Genomic DNA, 22136 nt, shown 5'->3' on the forward strand with positions numbered 1-22136 from the left:
CTTTCGACCGAGCTGTATCGATTTCACGTGTCGAAAGCGTACCTGCAGTATTCACGCCGACGGCATTTTCCCTTCGGTCGCCCGACATCTCGATAAAAGTCGAGCGAAATCTATGCGTCGACGTCGACGACAACGGTCGGTGCCAAGGAGCAGCAGGTTTTGCGTCGGACGACGTGTTTCGGTCGAGCACTGGCGAAGACGTTCCGCGATCGATATTCGCGGTCCGTTCAAAGAATAACGAGACGTACGCGCGGCAAAACCACAAAATAATAATCAATGTCGACATCTCGGCGCGCCATTTTCCCGAACCGACGTCGCTGAAATCCGTTATCGCGAAATGCTTGGTTTTAAACTTAGATCATGTTAGGTAGTATATGATCCAAGGTTGTAAACATGGCGTTTCGATATTTTCCAATGCACGCCATACGTAGCATTCGAATGATGTTATCGGTTCGAGACTGTTATTAAAATCTGTGCGATGCACCAGTGCGATATCTATCTCAGCGGTCTTCTGTCAACGGTGAAAACGTCCCTATCAAACGAATATTTTGAAAATCGAAAGGAAACCGTCGAGTTATTCTCTTGCGGCAATCCGGGTCAATCATCTCTTTAAACGAATATGGAATCCACCCGTCCGTAAATCGCTCGTTGCAATTTAACAGGGATTTCGCATTGTACGCAATATCGGAAACATAGAGTAATATTATTGTTCATATCGAAAATCATGCACATATTATTTATTATGCTTAACTAGACAATACTCGACGAGTAATTATTCTAAGACGTGGTCCGATAAATATTAAATCCAATTGAGTCAAATTAAAATGTTTTTTTTTTTTAATTTTCTTCCGATATTTTCTAATATAGTTTGTTGGTATTTATTACGCTGTTTATAATATTTATATATCGTGTATCATAATACTTCAAACTCGGAGTAAGATTTACACTCATCAATCATCATCAGAGTACTACTAATCGAAATCAGGCGATGGACCTTTCGAAATCGTCCTTAAAATTCGATGATTAATTGCTTTCAGATTTAATATAATATGACACACACTTCTTCACACAAACTCGACGAGGAACAGTAGAGCTATACTGCACGTCACGTGTAAAGTCTTTTTATTGTTATCATTCTTCTGAACTTCTTAGCCGAATTAATTATTCGACTTTTTCTAGTTGTCATTTATTATTTAAGTCAAACGATTAATTTGACTAAGAAGTTTAGAAGAACTACGAAAAGCGTTATTTAAACTCAACGTAACGGCACTCCGGCCGCATTAAGTGGCAGGTTCAAATGTTGATCATCTTCGAATGCTGATTTTACACGGATTACGACGAATTATCGACCGAAGGGATGTTCAGTGCCCAACAATCGCAGTGCTGTTTCCTGTGTTGACCGCGAATCGATCGACGCCGCGTCTCGGGACGTACTTGCCGATCCCACGGACGACGATCGACGATCATAACGCGTTATCACCGATATCGCATAACTATGTCTTAACCGAAATCGTTCACGCCGGTCCATTCGCCCTGACGGATCCGAAACCGCAATGTTTACAGAGATCGATGCGCACGTATTATGTTTAACGCGTCGACTGATTCGCGTTGATATATAATCACCGTGTGTATTTTTTATGTTCGTGCGGTCGCCGTCGTATTGTTGTTCGCTTCTTCTGCGGGTACGTAACAAAACATACCTGTACACGTACAGTTGTATTGAGTATTATTCAAAGCGATCCGGTTCGTCCCCGCGAACAGCACTGGCGAAGAAATAAAACGAAATCTCTCTCTCTCTCTCTCACTCTCTCTCTCGGATATTTTCGTCCACGGTCCAATGGAACGTATCAACGTTACGTCATAGACGCGCGCGTAAGCCGTTATCCATCCGCTCGTGCACGTGTACAACAACCGCGACCGCAGACCGTAACAGTATAGTAACAACAGTGAAATGTATCGGAACGTTATAATGGTTGGAAACGATGGAAAATTTGAGACGAAACCCGATGACGACGATCTCGTATCCAACGGTTTAGGATGGCTCTAAACGCACCTGTTTACGAGGAAAACTGTCGCGGCAGTGTCGTTAGCGCAGGATGCGGTGGTGTACAGGTCAGCCGTACGTATCCGTAATGTATCCCCCGGTACCGTCAGGGATGGATCGTGTTCATAAGTGGGGCTATTGCTTTTGGTAAGGACCTTTGTGAGTTGAACGCGACCAACGATGACTACTATGATTGTGCGTCGGTAATGAATTATTCAAGACCATTTTCATTATGATATACATTTAAAATGCATTACGATGTAATTATTCATTTGATGATTTTATGTAAAAAAAAAAATAAAAAACAAATCGACATATTGCGTCCCCCTTCAACTTGCGGTCCGGGCTGTAGACCGCCCTAGATTCCCACCCATCTTGATTCATTCCTGGGTGCCGCGTGTGTATGATCCAAGACTCCAATCTATCGATTTTAATATCGGTAATTTCTTATGAATTTTACCGGTGCGTCTGAATTGGAATGTCCGAATTGCATGTCACGTCTTGCAGGGGTCTGTCCGAATTGCATGCTGGAAAGTCATGCGTTTGGGCAAATTTTTAAAAATTGCAATGTGTTTGGGCAATTTAGCATTTAGCTAGAAATTTAGAAATTTTTAAAATTTAATTTTTAAGCTATAGGTATGTATACGTACGTATGTATAGACATTCAATGATGTCCAATATCAGATAACAATATTATTACATCGATAAGTTAGAGTATTGACTATAGAAATAGAGTAGTATAGACGATTAACTTTAAAATTGTATGATGTAATAATCTGAAATATTACCTATTATAGATAAGAAAGGTAGAACTGATATTAAAATAAGAGTGAAAATGGATTGATAAAATACAGCATCCCAGGATATTAAAAATGAATAATAAAAAAAATTGCTTAAATTGAACTGGCATGCAATTTGGATGCAGTCAATTTTACGTCTGCCCCGTGTTATTATTCGAGGACATTAATCCTAGTCGAATCTACAATTTCAAGCACACCTACGCACACAGGTGTAGGACACAAAGAAATTAATCGATTTATACAGATTGTTACACATATCTATTCATGTATAATTCAAATACTACCCGATCACCGACTAATCAGCGCGGAGCCAAAACTATTACATCGATCCTTTTGACATTTTGATAGATTGTACGTTTATTACTGCGTATAGGTGCACTAAGAAAGGATTTTTCGAAAATCGGTTTTTTTATAAGTCGAAACAGTTTTGGGATACGCGTATAATTGTTTTCTCTTTTTGTTGGTTACCTTGGAATCGTATAATTTTGTTTCATATGTCTCGTGTAATAATCACCGATTGAGGTGTAATTATGTAAATGAATATAGTCTGAATAGATAAAAGTGAATATCACTATTATATACGACGATGATAGTCCGCTTTCTATACCTACATTTTTTTCCCCTCATCAAAATAATAATTGCTCTAATCTAAAGTAATAAAATATTGTCCGGGAAAAGTCGGGCAATTCGATTAGTTATTATATATTTTATCGTTTTCCGCACAAATGTTGAAACATCGCATCTTTTCGCGTTTGATCATAATACTTTACCGTTGCAAAATGTTTTCGACAGAACACGTGTCAAAGTATTTTATTTATACGAAATTTAATAACTAGTACACAGATTCCGGTATAGGTATACTCGCTGGTCTAGCAATGTTCCTCGAAAAAGCGTATTCAATCACCATTTGGTTTTTTTTATCCGTTTTCTGTGGATTTTTACTGTTTACGCAGTTTTTCTTTACTCGTACGTCAAATGTATATTTTTCATATTGCGCGTTCCGAAGCTACACGAGTGTTTCATAAATTAACCGAACGGATCACATTACGGATCAGATGTGCTCGTTATACATTTATTTCATGTGGACAAAATATACGAGTATTTCTATTCACGAATAACTTGAATCGTTGTCATTAACTTTCATTAAAATTATGTAAACCATAGGAATAATAATATACAGTGGTTTTAAAAAAAAAAATTACGTGGTATTAAAAATATATACTCGCACACACACGCGCGCGTATGTATGGTGCAAATTATATGCATCGACATTTCGATAAGGGTGACCAATTCAATACGAGTTTTGTACGTATTATAAAACATAATAAATAAACCAACGCCAACGTCGAATCACGTAGATATTGATAGTGTACGGTGTGTAATATAATGTTCTTGTGCCAATCGTTGCAGTGCATAGTAATACTATGTAACCACGACGATAATGACACGTCGAGGCTAGGAACAATAATAATAATAACAATAATATGAATAGTGGTTCGCTACGAGATGATTTTGAATTTATGGATCTTACGAAAAGAATACGATGACCGAGACCACCCTGTACAATCACGATTCCGGAACGTCGGAGCAGAGTAAGAAACCGTTGGTTGCTGGTTTTCCGACAGCCCAAAACCGAACAAAAAGACTACCTGTGTACATATAATAGATATACTATAAAAGAAACGGAACGAAATGTTCGGCGTGCCTATACGTAAATCTCTTATATACATCGAAAACAAAACGAATCCGATCGATTAATATAACATAACGCGTATGGTATACACATTTATACGTAAATATTATAATCGAAAATACACAAATTTTTCCTTGCACACGATTTTAGTTCAAGTACGAGCGTCGTCTCTTATCCGATACAATGTAATTTACGTATATAGCCAACCAAACGGGTAAACGCGTGATTTTAACTGGAAATAATTTATGATATCGATATTAAAACACAATAAATCGATACGAGTTAAATTGTTGTTCTTCAAAGCGTACACTAAGTTAAGGAAAAAAAAAATTGGTCGCGTCGTATTTACAGGCTATAAATTTTAAATAATTTAATCAACGAGTTAAAAAAAAAAAATAAAATAAAAAAGGATATTATAATAAAAACGTTATCTACGATTAGTAATTTATACCGATATAAATCAACGCGTACGATAGAAGTATTATTATTATTATTATTATTATTATAACATATTGTGAGCTTGAAAAAACGTTCAACAATGGGAAAGCTTTCTTTCTGAATTATTATTCGAAACGCCACGTCAGCAAAAAAAAAAAAAAAAAAGACTCGCGCACGTTTCGTTAACATTATAAATTTTCATATTATCACAGACGACAGTTATTATTATTATTATTAACATTATCTAAATCTACGTTTTATATTGTTAACGCGCGGTACACATAGGTAATCATGATATATTATGTGTGTATGTTACGTAAGATTGTTGTGGTTATCGAGCGGAATAATCGAATACAAATAAAATTATCACTAACGACACGCGATTAATTATGGAGCACGGCGGGATACGCGTTTTAAAACTAATGACTTTAATATTTCAAACTTTAAATGGACGGTCTTTGTCGAGAGCCGTACGTGTATTACAATATAACGTGCGGTACACATTATCCCGTTTGTGTTGTGCATAATACGTGTATGTATATAGGCGTGCAATGTTTTTACTTTGAAAAAAATAATAAAAAAATAAAATAGGAATATGATATTATTTCGATTGTTAATGATGTGTCGCGCGTGCAATAAAATACGCGCGTTGAACCTTTTTTTCATTGTTGAAAACGCGCGTCCGGACAATCAAATGCATTACTCGTACGAGTACGTAAGCGACGTGTAACGTAATAATATTTATTATAATAATAATTATGACTAAAGCCCGGATTTATATGCGTTTGCGTGTTTGTACTAAGTATATGCACGTCTGTGGAGGTTTAAAATGTCCGCGATTCATATCACACCGAATTTAAACACCAAATTTTATATTGCAAATATTTTGCATACTTCGAGGGTTATTGCATATTTGTTCATAAATGCAAATAACATGCATATTTAATGGGTTTTTAATTAATTCAAATTGTTTGTATTTTTTTTTAAGTTTTCTATTCGTTTTTTGAGAGTAGGTAACTTTAAATAATCTAAAACATTTATTTTTAGTTTTTTTTTTTTTTATTTGTATTCTCGTTTTTAAGTTTCTTAAAAGTTGTAGATTGATTTAAATGATTTGAAATATAAAGCAATGGATATTATCATTATTTTTGTTTTCGATAAAATATTTAGAATTCTATTTGGTATAAAAGTGTGATTTTTTTTTTTTTTAAAAAAAACATTTTATAAAGTGTAACATATGCATATAATTGCATATTTAGACACTTTTTCTTTGCGTATTCGCATCATATTCGACACTTTTTAAATGCATATAAATCCGGGCTCTAATTATAACATACTCGTTGAACTGTTTCGTCTTGTGTACACGAACTTTCGATTAATATGCACTGTACGACGCGATGCTGAAATTTATTTCGTCAATGTCACATAAGTATACTCGCAAACAACGTAGATAAATCAAATCGTGATTAATAATAATACTTATGCGAGTGTACGTCGATCGAATTTTAAATCTATCGTTTTGCGCACTGCTCGTTGAAATGCGTTCAATAATTGATGAACCTTATATTATTAACAATAATGTTCATATTTGTGTTAATATTATTTTTCGAATACCTGAGTAATTGTATTGCACACGCTGCCTCGTCATACTCGTGCGTTCTCGTGAAAACAATTTACAGTTGTGTCGATTGTTTATTTCATTAATTATTCGTAATAATTGTTTGTAAGACATTTTCGAAGATGTTCCGTTATTTTAATGAATGCGACTTCTACAGATTTTACTCAAAAATATTACTTAAATGATGATAAGACAGACCGATTTCAACGTTCCCAATGCATATTCTACATAATATTAACGATTTTTCGTCCAAGCATCGTCAATTTTAATTTATTTTCATTTTTGCGGCACTGTATAACGACACTCGCTCGTTATTTTTCGTTCCATTTCGAAAATGAAACGCTGTCGGTTTATTTTCGTATTTAAACCGATTAAATAAATGCTGGTATTATTATACTTCAGATTGAAATACTGTTGCAAAACATGAAGTCGCTGTTGTACGAGCGAATATAAAGAAAAACTATTTACGCGTTCGAAGTTTAAATATCACGTTAACGCGGGATTATCAAAGGTAGGGGAGGTGAAAAGGAGTTTTATATTTTTCGTAAGTTTGTTTTCGTTAAAAAAATTAAATAAATATTAGACTCTCTCGGTTCGAGATTAATATTGCTATCATAAACACACGAATACACGTGTGTACAGGTATAATCGTGAAGTTCGACGAAGAACGAGAAACGAGCAGGAAGAAAAACCGTAACGGACAACGCTGTACGTTAACTTTGGTGGTCCTTGTAGCACCGCAACGTCGAATGCCTATACCCAAATGTGCGCAAGTATTGGTGTATAATATTATATATATAAATTATAAAGGTATCCGACGAGTTTATTGTTTTATTGTTCTCGAAGTGACCGCTCGCACGCACAAATGAGACCGACCATTATACTACCTACAATCCGTCTCTGGAACGTTAAACACCCGATGTATTGTATAAAATATGTGCGTATACACTACACGTTTACGTATTCATCGTATATCGGTCGCCCCATCGGAGACGACGGCCCACCTACGAAAATTAAAGGGAGACACGAAAACTATCGGTGCGCACAATAATAATAACATTACGGTGCACACGTTTTTGGACCTCAATAAAAGAACGAGTTCGGCTATTAAAAAAAAAAAAAAAAAATCACGGGAAGAAACCGTAGCGAAGAAAAGATACGTATACGCGTTTACACACACACACACACACACATACACATCTAATATAGCGTATATTTATACAACTCTCCGGAACCTCGAGGCGCAAGACCAGACGTGCAAGACGATCTGACGTTTATAATTGTTTTCCCCCCTCGTAATACATGCATACACTTCATTTTATTATTTAATAGTTCATTATTAAATATGATCGTTATTACGGTTTGGTTATGATAAAAAGATAGAAAAGCAAAAGAGAAGAACAAGAAGAAAAAAAAACGTTACCTACCCACCAACGGACCGGTTTCGACGTGTACATTATTCATATCGTAACACACACGCACACGTATATTAAATTGTATTATATTGTTGTACGCTGTATGCTTACGAGAAGAATAACTTGGAAACTATTAGTTTACGAACAAATAACAACGCCAACAGTTCCAGAAAAGCATTTATGTTGTAAGACGAAGCCTGATAAATATACACTCTTTACCGAATTGTTAAAGATAATCGTTTCTCTTTCTACTACTTCTAACCCTCACCCATCTGATCGTATTTTATACTCATTACGGAAGAAACATAACACGGCGAGGCGCGCACCCCAGTTAGTGCGTCTGTATCCGATCCGAGAAACAAAATGAACCATTCCTTACGAGTCCCGTGCACAGAAATGTCAGCACCACCTATGTGCGTGTATGTGGTGTACAAGCCTAAATCATTAAAATAATTTTAACGGGAAACGAAATGACTGCGCGCCGCGACTCGAATGTTTACGATATTTCAGTCATTTACAGAAATTCGAATTGACTTTTACGGTTAATCACGGACGCTCATTGTTCCTCCAGAACAGTTTTGCACAGGGTTGTAAGTACAATAATGTCACCCTTTCAACGAGCATATTTCGTGCAAGTTCATAATGCCGATACGTAGGTACGTGATCCCACCGACACGTCAATTGAGTTCGTTCTGAACGATTTATGCATTTCGAAAGCTGATCAAATCACGAAATCACCGTAAAACAGTTAGATTTAAAAAGAAAAAAGTCATGCGCGCGTTCAACGTGGTGCACATCATTTTACTAACGGTTTGTTATTGATACACGACGACTGATCGTTCGTTATCCCGCACTGTCGTATTGCAGCCGTACGAGACGTATAATGTCAAACGAAATGTCATATTACTATTAGGATAAAAACGTTGTTTGTTTAAAAGTACCGAACAATAGTATGTACCTATAAGTAAATATTAGAGGTTTGGTAAAAGCATAAGTCGATTAGGTACGGTCACGAAGGATAAAACTAGTCGTACAGATTAAAAAAAAAAAAATAAAAAAAAAAAAAAAATAACCAGTTTCCTATTGAACGTGTGTATATTACACTCGTCTAAGTACAACATGTTATGTTACACAGTAATATATATTTCAGTCATAAATATGATGGGTGTACGATAATTGAATGTAAGGTTGACCCGATTTGGAGCACGACGTCGTACAGAAAACGATTTCAACACGTGTTGATTTTATAATATTAATTCGGATTTTGATTCGCCGAGGACAATACTGTGATCCGCGGGGATCTATGATAGCATTTTCATTTTCATGTGCAAAACCTACATCGAGATGTGTTTGCTATCGGATTCAATAATTACGATTCACACAGCATTACTCTGTTGATTTTGTTCAAACGGTTACGTTTTCCAGTATTTTTCTTGGCATCATGACCAAGTAATGTATGACGAGTAATCGGCCGAAACGGGAACAGATATCGGCACACGCAATAAGACTTAATTTACATTTGTGTACCGCAATGATGACCACCCAGTTGATGGTAAACGTTCTTTCGAAACGCGCGCACGCAAATGATTGTTTATCGATTTCGAAATGTTTTCCAATAGAAAAAAATAAAAAAAAGCCTTAAAAGATATTACATTTTACTGTTGTAATAATTATTCGTATTTATATACGTATATACGGTACAACACGATAACAGGGAAAACTTTTTTAATAATTGGTTTTATTTTTTATTTTTAGATTTAACCGGAAACGCAAAGAATTATGTAATATTTAAACCATTTATGCTTGAAAAATACTCGTAAACGCGGCGGTAAGGGCGTGTTGTATTACATTTTTTTAATTTTCTAACCCACCGATCTGACAGAGGGTTCGAGTGCATTGGATACGATTCGTCGAATGTTCGAGCAGAAGTAATTATATTTCCGTTTTTTTTTTTTTTCAAAAGAAATTGTTCTAATCGTGTCCTATGAATTATAATGTCACTCGATAGTGTAAATGTGTTGCGATGGGTTGCATACATTATTACATGTATATTATGTATTTAACGAAAATGATTTGAAATAATTAAATAATTATTTGCTAGTACACTATCAGCGAACGCGAAAAAAAATTCGCACGAATTCTAAAGAACTGACCTATTTATTTAACAAATAAACATCAATTAATTTTGTTTTGATACTGAACAAATCGATAGAATTTCCATAGTGCGATAAGCCAAACGAGAGATGAGTAATTAATTATAACTCGAGTGCATATACATATTAGTTACGTTTACATGAATCGATACGCGACGGTACGCGAAGTACGTTACAACGATTTCAGAACGAATGCCGTTCTATAAAAACCGCTGTTTTTAATACGATTTTTGACGAACCTTGCCAATACTTTACCGGTGAATCGTGAGCGGAATCTGGTAAACCGGTAAATATTCTTTGCAAGAGTATATAGATATGTGTTGAGAAAATTCCTTTTAAAATGGTACTCGTTCCCGTTCCTGGCAATTGTTTCAAAAAAGGGACGCGTTCTTGATCCTTTGAAATAATTCTTACGATCCAAGAGGTTATCACTGATTTTATTTTTGTGGTCAACGTTTAAATAAAAAATTATTGGTTGGTTTTTAAATTCGATAGGTAGTCGAACCCAGATTGAATTTGAATATTAATCATATAAATAATAATAATAATAATAACAATAGTAATAATAAGCTATTGATTTCTGCCCGTAAATAATAAATGTGTGAGGAAAACACTAACAAAAAGTGGCGGAAAAACGTTATTTTTTAAGGATTTCAAATTTTTAGCAAAATTGGTTTGGTTAATTTGCAACATTTTTAACACAGTTATACAACCGTGGTTTATATTGTCATTAATTTAGTATTATTAAATGCTATTGTACGTATATATACATATATATATATATATATATATATAACATATAATAGAAACATGGATAGGAGGACATAACGTATTATCAACGGTAATTAATGATTATTCCAATTGAGGCCAAATAAGTGTATAACTTTTCCTGTTGATTATTGAACAGACTATTACTATTTTATTACCAAGACAACAATTTTGTAGAATGTGTTTAATATATTTTTTTTCACGGAAATTTGCGAACGAGTCCTTAATAAATAGGAACTCTTTCCCGTTTCTCATTCCTGTATTCGAAAAGGAACGTTTTTCAAGCTTCGCTCTTATAAAAGTAATGCGATCCTTACCAACACTGATATAAAAAACTATATATCACTATGTAAGATTTCAATTAAGTCATATTTTAATTCTATAATTGTTTTACTATAAAACAAATTATAATATCTATGAACTCCGCTGCATACCAGATACGAGTCAAATAGCTCAGTTGGCACACGGATCAGCTATTATTAATGTAATTTATTGTACCGAAATCGTAATCGATTTGGTTGAAATAAAATAAACAAATAAAATAAATTATATATGAACTCGCGTACAGCCGTAGAAGACACCTCGTGAATAAATGTTATTGCGCTTGCATCGAAAGTTTCGATTCGAAACATTTGAAATTATGGGCGTCGCTCTTGATTAACGGCGGTTAAAAAAAAAAAAAAGGAAAAGAACCTTCAGTAAAATTCACATCAATTTAATATTCTCCGTAGGATTGATCGAGCTTGCGCGTCTGACTGGTTCGTGGCGTGTGGTTCTCCGGGGGGGGGGGGGGTCAATACGAACCACAAACAGAGAGATGGTAAGTTCCCACACGAAGTATAGCAGGTAAAGGGTTTACAAATGCAAGTTCCTACGTGAAAAAAAAATATACCTACTGGTACGTAAATTTCAACACGAAAAAAATATACCGGGGTGTAAGTTCCTCCATGAACAGAAGTAAATATTTTATGGCTAGAAAACAGATAATGATAAAAGAAACGCACTTTGCTATTATTTAGTAATAAAATATATCCAGAAAAATAGTATTTTCCCTCCTAGGATTTGGACTAGTGATATTTTTTGTAGAAATCATACTACAACTGCTTTAGAAAGTTTTTAATCCGAATTCAACTCAAATTTTTACAATCATCACCATTCAGTTATTAAAAATAATTAAAGTCTTGAAAATGTATTCAACGAACAAAATTATATTATCAGCTGTATTACAAATAATTCAAAATAAATAACACAATATAGTTTTGATAAAAGTTTGAGCATTCGTAATGAGCCAAATAAAATTTAATTTTTATTATTCAGTATATTTTTTTGTGTGCCGGAACTTATGTAGACTTTCCTAGGGTAATTTTTACCAGCTGTATCTCGTGTGAGAACTTAAATTCGCCTTGCTTGTAGCGCGTACGTATGGGCGGTTTAAATGTCGTGGTAACCAAGGCCATAATAACCAATGTTTATTTCAGAGGTGATCTGTAAGGGGGTAATTACTCCCCAAAAAATAATGTTCACTCCCTCCCGCAGTCACCCCCTGAAATAAACACTGGTTATCACGGCCTTGGTCATCATGATGTGTAAACCGTCTATATCCCGAAAAAATTGTTTTAATTTATTAATTATTGTTTATAATAATAATAGTTATAATTAATAATATTAATAATTATTATATTATTCATAATAAGGTATAACACATAACATATACCATCCTGGAAATATACTATACTTTCTCTACTCTCAGGATAGAATAACTGAAATAGGCCGAAGCTTTTTCCATCAAAAATGAGATACCGTTTTCCTCCATTGTCTATTTTGCTCCACTTACAAAAAAAAAAAAACCAAGTATTATTTATTAATATGATATTTGTTTTTTATAAATTAAATTAACATTGGATATAAATATATTATTTTTATATAAATATAAAATAATTTAAAAAGACAACATGTACCCATATTCCAAATTCTATAAGATCATAAAATTATATTTATGAGTTGAACTGAAAACAATAGTCGAGATTATTAGAAATATAGCGATGAGTTGCAGTTAAATAATGATCATTTTTATCTTATATATATATATAATATATTCATATTTTATCGATTCCAACGTATAAAATGGTTCATAATAACGATTACGCTGTGTCAGAGTTGGGTAAAAACAAATCAAAATAAAAAATAAAAAATAAAAGCATTAATAACTAATTTATTTATGAATAAAGAATAAATTTATTCGTTAAAATCATGGATGGTATTAATTTTTTTTTAGCTTGTGTATTATACTAATTGCAATCATATGAGCGTGAATTGTGCACTATTAAGACCTAAATTTTGGTAACTAAACAAATTACTAGCAGAAAACTATTATAGAAATGTTATCACCTTTGGCGTTTTTACATTAATCTTTGTAGTTATATCGGAAAATTACCAAATACATTTTTATGTACATTTCACATAATTTAACACTAATAATAATTAATGATTAAATAATAATTCAAGTAATAACAACAATAATAACAATTTGTAGTAATAATTATAATAGTTATCGTTATAGTAACTATAATAACGCATGCGTATCGTATCAAGAATAATAACATTTTTATACATATTATATATATATATTATTTAAGTCTAAATAATAAGTCTATTATTATTATACATCGTTATTTAGGATTTAAATTTATTATTTATATGATTATAAGAAATAACGAATAACGAATAATAATACGAATTAAAATAATAAATAAAAATAAAAATCAATAATGAAATTAATAATAAATCAATGAAGAATAATTTTTTATTCAAATAATTAATCGAATAATATTTTATTCGACTAATGCCCAACTCTGCGCTGTGTGTAGTAACGCCGTACAGCACTATTTTATATAACTTAGTTTGATTTTTACCCAGTTGATTTCGTATATTGTAATAGAGTTAAGTGTGAAAAATGTATTATTCTTTTATATTGAATAAGCCAATACCGATAGAAATTTCAAAGGTAATAAAATAAAATAATGTATTCAGCATCAAGTCGCAGATCAGAATATTTGTACCGTACTTTTTGTAATGGCTCACCACTAACAGCTAGTGGTATTCATAGTTTCATTTTGAAAACGTTAGTCCGCAGATAAATGATCATTGAAAAATGTATTTGGAGGAGAAATTTTATTTATTTGTAGAACAAAAAGGAATTTCAAATTATATCTCGTTTTTGAAGGAAAACGATCCCGCCCCTGAAATAAACACCGGTGAATCAAATGATGCAAGTGCGTAGTATAACGTGTCCGATAACTAGGCTGCGATTCAATGTGTGCAGACCTTCGGTTAGGCCACTGGTACGCGGTTAGATCACGATGACCCGGTAGAACACGAGCGCACCCCCTGCAATCCGATCAGTCGAGATCCACGGGTTCTGTCGGGAAAACCGTTTGTACGAACGAATGTCTCCTTGCGATTAATAATTCACAAAGATAGTGTACGCCGTGCCAGGCGGTCGCGATTATTTTATTATCGTTCGCAAACTTCCGCGGCCGGCTCCGTTCCCGTTGCGTTGAACTTTGCGGAAACGCCGTTGTACGCGGATGACAAACGTGCGACCAACGTGCATCACCCTATTTTCAAAAATTCCGTATAATTGGTGCTGTGCGTGCGCGACCACGTAATAATACACGCGGTCCCGTTGGATTGTCGAAAAAATCGGTCGACTCCTCGGCAAAACTGTTTTATTTCTATTGCGGTGTGCAAAAATACATTTCAAACGAGCACCGGATTCAAATCGAAAGTCACCGAACAATCTGTCAAAGCAGTCTGCCTGATGCACGACAACGTCAGACCCTACAGGGCCAAAGTCACGAAGCGATTGTTGGACTCCTTGGACGTAATGTTTTGAACCACTCCCCGTATTCTCCCGACCTGGCACCTTCAGATTACCATCCGTAAACTTCCTGTAAGATGCAAACGGGTGGCGAAAAATGTTCAACAGACTAGGAGGTGAAAGGGGATAGGTGGACGAAAAATATGGTGGCACAGTTCTACGAGGCATCAAAATACGACCACCTGCGTGGAGAGGGATGGCGTCTACGTGGAAAATTAAGATACAAGTATACTAATGTGACCGTGTAATTTTTTTTTTGTAACCTACAAAAATCGAGTGCACTTACTTTTCAGACATACATCGTATATTGCTGTCCCTAAACGATAAACGGAACGGAACCGTGACACGGGGTTAGGGATTTCGACGGCACCATTGCCGGTCGTAAGTTCTCAAACGGCGACGCCACACTCGCGTAACTGGTGCGGGAATCGGTATGTTTTCGGAATGAATACAATTTCAGTTCGGCGCGCGGCCACAAAACGGTATTTATGAATTCGGACACAATGCTCGCACTCGAACGAGTGAACCTATTCCAAAGACAATGGCCGTCTGCCCGGTCGAAAGCGCGTGCCTGCACGTGTATATATATATATATATATATATATACGTACGCACGCGCGTTGTTGCCGCACATTTATGTAAATTTACGATATTTTCGTTTCGTTCGTAGCACGAGAGATCGAAACGTTTTCGTCTGCGCGGTTAGTCCTGTACCGCATGCAGTACAATATACGACGCGGTACACGTTTTACCCTCTTCTCTCCGTTGTACGCTCTTCTATCGTTTTGCACGCGCCAGGGGGATCACGCTCGGCGGCGTCGCCGGAGGAGATACGCTCGACGCAATACCCGTACGCGGCGGCCGCGCGGTGAATCTGAAATGTCGCCGGGTCAAAGGGCGAGCACGCGAGCGCCCACGCGCACTTTCTCTCCGTCAACGGCATGAAAACCAGTAAGATAAGCCGGGCGACGCTTGTACGGCCGTGCGCGCGCGTTCGGTACTATCGTACATTATTGTGTTTACCGTGTCACCGGGTCGCGAAACCAAAACGATATCAGCGAGGGGGAAAAAAAAAGCAAAAATAATAATAAAAATAGAAAACACGAGTTTGTCTCGAGCGAATTCTCTCTTCCTCTCTCTGTCTATTGTATCCACCATTTTACGATTGAATTATTTTTCAACATTCGATTCGTGTCGCATCACGTTATCACACATAGGCCCTCGTTGCCTCGGCGTTCGGTCGGACCGGACTTCAACGTGGACTTCCACGTGCACGCCCGCGCGTCTTTCGTTAATCCGGTCAACCGCGTAATTAACGGTTGCCGGCCATTGACACGCACTGCTCGCGGTTGTAACGTGTAGACCCGAAGGACTGGCTGCAGTGTGTGCGTGCGTACGGTGTATTCGGGAATCGATGGAAATTATTTTCACTCTCCCATCCCTCGCCCATGAAAATCCGTCGGGGGTTAATACACCCTTGTACGGACGCGGTGATTTCAACCGAAATAATCAATTTTTACCGGCATGATATTTCCACACACGTATTCTACGCTTTTCGCGAGACTCTGGTCGTCGTAGGCGAACCACAGCTAATTAAACCGAGTCGACAAACTTGTCCGTAAAAAAACTATGTACACATACATATGTGCTACGGGATCAAAATTAAAACTTTTCGATTTCTACGTTGTTTTGTCACGGCGTTGCGTACGTTTTTCGGTTAAGTCCACGTGGTATTCCCACTTGGTACGTACAAAAGGTTTTACAACATTGTGGTTTTAAACTACTGAAATTCCTGCGGGGACCGATGCGCGGTTTGAGTCCTGAAAATTCGCAAAATATATGCTTATGTCTTCTTAATCGCTACTTCGTCACCGTGTCGTCTTCGACCGTGTTTAGCCAGATACCGATAAAATAGAATTCATCAGTGTGCATACTGCAGTTACTGGAGTGGCTAATAAGTTTACGAAAAATCAATAACATTTGTTTTCGTGATATTTTTGCGGCCCCGAGATGCCGTATCATTGTAAAAGAATACATTTATATTGTACCATGTGTCCGGTGGGCAACGTGACATTGAAAAAGATTATTCCGTTCTTCTAACTGGAATTAGATTCGGTTGCGCAACACGGGAAAACGATAACGATAGACGATTATGTGGTATTGGTAGTTCGTGTATTACGATGTATTCCGTGCGCCAACGTCTGGTCTGATGTACGGTAGGTTCCTACGGTCTGTTGTGCTTTGTGGTTGAAAAGTGTTTATATTCGGGGTTAAAACGAAAGTCATGGTCATCGGGATTGGGTGATTTGAATAAGTCGATCCCGGAAATCGAATATCCTAAATCCGGCACTGCCGCGTGGGGTATCGTACGGGCAATAAATACTAATGAATACGTTTCGGTGATGTTTATTATGTTCGTTTTTAAAATTACTTATTTCGGGGCCAGTACAGTTCAGCAAGTGTCCGCGGCGGATTTTTCTTGCAGTTTGTACGTTTCATGGTGCGCGTAGGGTTTAATATCGAAACCAGCTGTTGTCGCGTGATACGACATTACGTGGCAATATTTATACATACACAATACGCGTTCGGTGAAACGAACGATTGAACTAGAACCTCGTTTTCATTCAAGCTGATTTAAGAAAAACGGAATCGGGCGGAAAAAATGCGGCACTCGAGTACCCGGTGACGTTAATGGATAAACACACTCGTCTCGTGAATGCGCGTTCGCGTTTTAGCGAGGAGAAAGCCGTACAGCGTATAATATATGTGAGATATTATATATCTTATTTGTGTGCGCGTATGTAATGTGTATAAAGGGTTTACGCTGGTGTGTCTACCGCGGGTCTGTTGGCCGTGTTGGCGGGACGGCGGAGTTAGGGTTGACGATGCGTTGCGATCGGCTGGTGCGAACGTCAACCCTCATCGAAACCGATACGAACAAAACCAACACTACGTGTATACGCGTAAATTTTGTGTGTGTGTGTGTGTGTGTGTGAGGGTACGTTTGCATAGACCGGGTTGTTTACATTATACGTTATTACAAATCAAATAGACGCATGCGCATAGATATCGCGTGGACGAATCGCTTATAGCAACTCAGTTCACCCTCACCACTCCTGTAGCCGGACACCGTAACGTTACATTATTGAGCGCTCGGCGACTTACATGGACGGAGGACGTTGCACGATGGCCGATTCGAACGGCTCGTGTGCGCGACACACAAAGTTTGATCCCGCATAGCGCACTCGTACACACACATATAGGGGTACCTGAATCGAAGGATATACGAGCGGGGGAAAAAAGCAAAAACAATAACGGCGAAAAACAAACTTAGGTCCGATGTAGACGTTATAATGATCGACAAAAGATCAACATCTTTTTTGGTGATCACGTCGTACTGAAATACTGCACTGCATGAAATCAGTGTAGCGTATAGAAAATAAAACAAAGTTCGATCAAACGTTAGGGATAGTGTTCCAACAAGGTCCGACAGGTTTAAGCCTATGTACATATTGTTGGCGTGTGTACATTTGCAATACCGTCAGTTAATCATATACGAATACGTACAGTAAAACCGGATCACAAAACGCCGTGGAATTCGAACGATTTTAAGTAAATAATGTATTCATCCAAAACGTTTTCCTATAAAATAAATGTTACTACACTATTTTGCGTTTCGCGTGTATTATTATGATCATAGAAACTACTCGAGTAACTATAAAACATTATTTTAAAAAGAATTACGTTCACGAAGACGACTATTCGTTGGAAAAGAAGTTCGATTTAGACGTAATATATTTATTCAAACTCGGTACGAGAAACGTTTCACAATTATTATTACCTCTATATTATCAACTACTAGGTTTATGCGGGATCAATGGAGCATTTAAATAATTTATATATTACCTGCAGTGTTCGCGGTCATAAGGGCAGGATTTGATCTTTTTTTTTCCTACAGAATGTTGGCAATCTACACATTTCTGAGTTTTATCATACACAAGCATCTTCAAGGACGAGCGTTTTTGCATTCTCTCTGTCTGGCCACATACTTTTTTTTTCATACTCGAGTACAACGTATAAAGTTCACGGTGTAATGATATCCACTGGACCGTTGGAAATGATAATTTCTATCAAACAAATCAGAAAAATCAAACATTGAAAATACCTCGAATAAAAAATCCGTTTAAAAATTAATAATTTTCTCGTCATTCCGTTCTAGCACAGTCGCTGTGATTTGCAATAGACAGAACAGACAGTAAATTCTCGTTACGGTGAATCTCAAGAGGACTGGAAAAATATTTGAGAGATTATGTTTTATTTAATATGTTGTTCAACGTAATGTGAGTTTCGAGGGGATAACAATTGAATTCGAGGAATCGACATGTCAAGTTTATACTGTACAAATGAATAATACTTTTACCTTTAAAAATATGAAAATTTGATTTTACCGCATCACTCTGTACGTATTATTTACCATATCGATTTCGGCCATAATGCATCGATATCGTATTACAGAAGCAGTGCAGCAATATAATGCATTTTTTGTGGCTTTCAAGATTTTAATCGTTTTCCCTAGAATTTTTTGGCTTTCCACGTGTTAGTCGAATCCCCACTCTCAATTAAACACTCCATTTCACAGCGTTTTCTTCTTACGGTTTGAATAAAACAATATTGTTTTTGTCACTGTTCAAACGTGCTGTTCTTTTTTCATAGTTTTCAAATGTGTAATTTCGAAATATTTTCGCGGGACTCATGTACATACAAAATTGCACGTACCGTGATTAAATATTCACAAGTGTGTAGTTTATTTCGAAAAGGGATAAAGGTCGCAGAGACGTATGATGCTCTGCTTTTAGTACTAAACTGTCAGTCAAAGTATCGTTGTGTATAGGCGATGCGTGTTTCGTGTAGAAGTAATCATTAGATTTGCTTTAAAATACAAACAAAAAAAATGATTTTATTAAATTCTAAAGATAAACATTTACTCTACTTAATTACGGGTTGGTTGCACTGTAGTAGTTCTCTATTAAAACAAATATTACTATTCAGATTCTTAAAAGCTTTATGCTGTTCGGTAATTGTTGACATAATAATGATTTTAAACAAAATAACCGTTGAAAAAATAAAACAACAACCCATTGTAAAACAGTTGCAGCCATCTGGTTTATAGAAAATTGACCAAAATTACCAAACACAGCTATTACTCATTCAGGATAGCAATAATTATAGGTTCCTGTTTGCGCACTAAATTATTTTTAAATGGTGTATGCATTTTGTTAAGGATATATTTATAACCATCAACCATTGCATATATTAATGTAATTAGAAGTAGAACCTAATATATAGTTTTGAGAGAAATTTCAGTATTGAAGTCATCAATTGTAATAAAATATAAAATTAGTGTGATACGAACAATGATCACATTTTTATAAACCTAACCTAAAAGAAAATAGTATATAATTGAGATTTTTGTACTTCATATTTTACTTATATAATAATATCTTGAAATACTTTACTTTAAATGTTGTTAAATTAAAAATGATAACAAAAAACGCATTAAATTTCGACATTGAATGATTATAAATGTACTATGATAATTAAAATTTTCACGAAGAAAAGTAAACGTATAAGGAATATGTTTTGCTAGTGATAAATTTTTCACGGTATATCTACGCTTTGAACTGAAAATAAAGACGATTGAAAATGCGAAAACAAATAGGCTTAAGAAATAGTTTGAAAACTACAATTAAACATATAGAATAAACTCGCTTTAGTATTACATTCTATGCGTTTGTATTTTTAATCCTGCACAGGAAGTTTTATAAATTGTTTCAGCGCGATTATTATTTTAAAATTTTACATTCGATTAAAACTTTTTTTTCAATTTTAATTGTTCGTGAACTACTTCAGATGTAAAAAAATATACATCTGTTCCTTTATGACAGTAGTAGTTTTTGTGCGATTCGTGACATTTTTTGCGATCTCGTTTTTTATCCGTCTACAGTGCGCTTACAGCGTTTTTAAGTTGTTGAAATGTAATTAAAAAACTCTTAGTTTGATGTATGAGCAAAAAAAAAATATTATTATAAGGATAAGCTATATTACACACACACACACACACACACACACACATATATATATATATATATAAACAGCCTCATCATTTGCAGAGCACGCATTTTATATAATACACAAAACGTATTATTATTATTATTATCAAATACTATTTAAAATATAACGTAGAGAGTAGGCAGAAAACGGTTTACCGTACACATATCACGCGTACTACGAAACGAATAATATATTGTAAATTAAATGCTATTACATGCGTAATGTAATGTTTAAATGCGATTGATTTTACACCACGAAACCGACCAAAAGATATTTAAAATATACATCCACTACAAGAAGTACGTGTACAACATTGAAAATATATATTTATATCAATTGAAAATAGATATTTATAAAAAAAATATTTACGCGTTCTTCTACATTTCGATCTAAACACCGTTATCGCAGATATCAGAGGTTGTTCTATAGTTAAATTTTAGGGGGGAGTCATAAACATCATACAATGTAAACAATTTAATTTTATTTTATGATGACAAGTAATATCGAATTATATTTAGATGCTTCAAAATCAGTACCATGGATAATCATATTAATCTTATAAATTAATATTACTAAAGTCATTACGATTTCAAGGGCATTATATTTATTATATTTAAAGATAATATAATGTTTATTTAAAAAACCTTGTGCAATAGAACAGCAAAATTAATTAGTCACCCCAATCCACCTGTTTAGATTTTGACTAATAAATACCTTAAATTGATTGTAAGTTTTTCCTTTAGTGTTATAGGAAACTTCAACGTAGTTTTTGGAGCTTTAAAAATATGTTTTGTGGTGGCGAATTCCAACAAATTCAAACTGACATTTGGTCGATCTAAAATAATTCTGAAATTTACATTCATCATCGATGAGGTGTTTCGTAATTACATTTTCAAACTTCCGTTCATTACGCCTGAATATATTGTGAACGTATTTTATTTACGAACAACAGATTTATGATTCGTTTATCTCGTTCTTCTCCCTCAAGAATATCAACGAAAACAGTCCTAGTAACGCCGTCCAAGGTAGAAAGTTGGTAAGTTTTTATTTGACTGTATGTTGTCCACTACGTAATCGAAACCAATAACGTTAAGTGCGACGAACGCAGCATCAACTACATGCAGCGACTGCTGCAATGAGCTGCAGAAACGAAACCACAAGATAATGATAAAACGCAATTAAATTATATCGAGTATGCTAATATTAAATAATATTT

This window comes from Sipha flava, unplaced genomic scaffold, assembly GCF_003268045.1.
Source record: "Sipha flava isolate LNK unplaced genomic scaffold, YSA_version1 87_pilon_pilon, whole genome shotgun sequence".
Taxonomy (NCBI): Eukaryota; Metazoa; Arthropoda; class Insecta; order Hemiptera; family Aphididae; genus Sipha; species Sipha flava.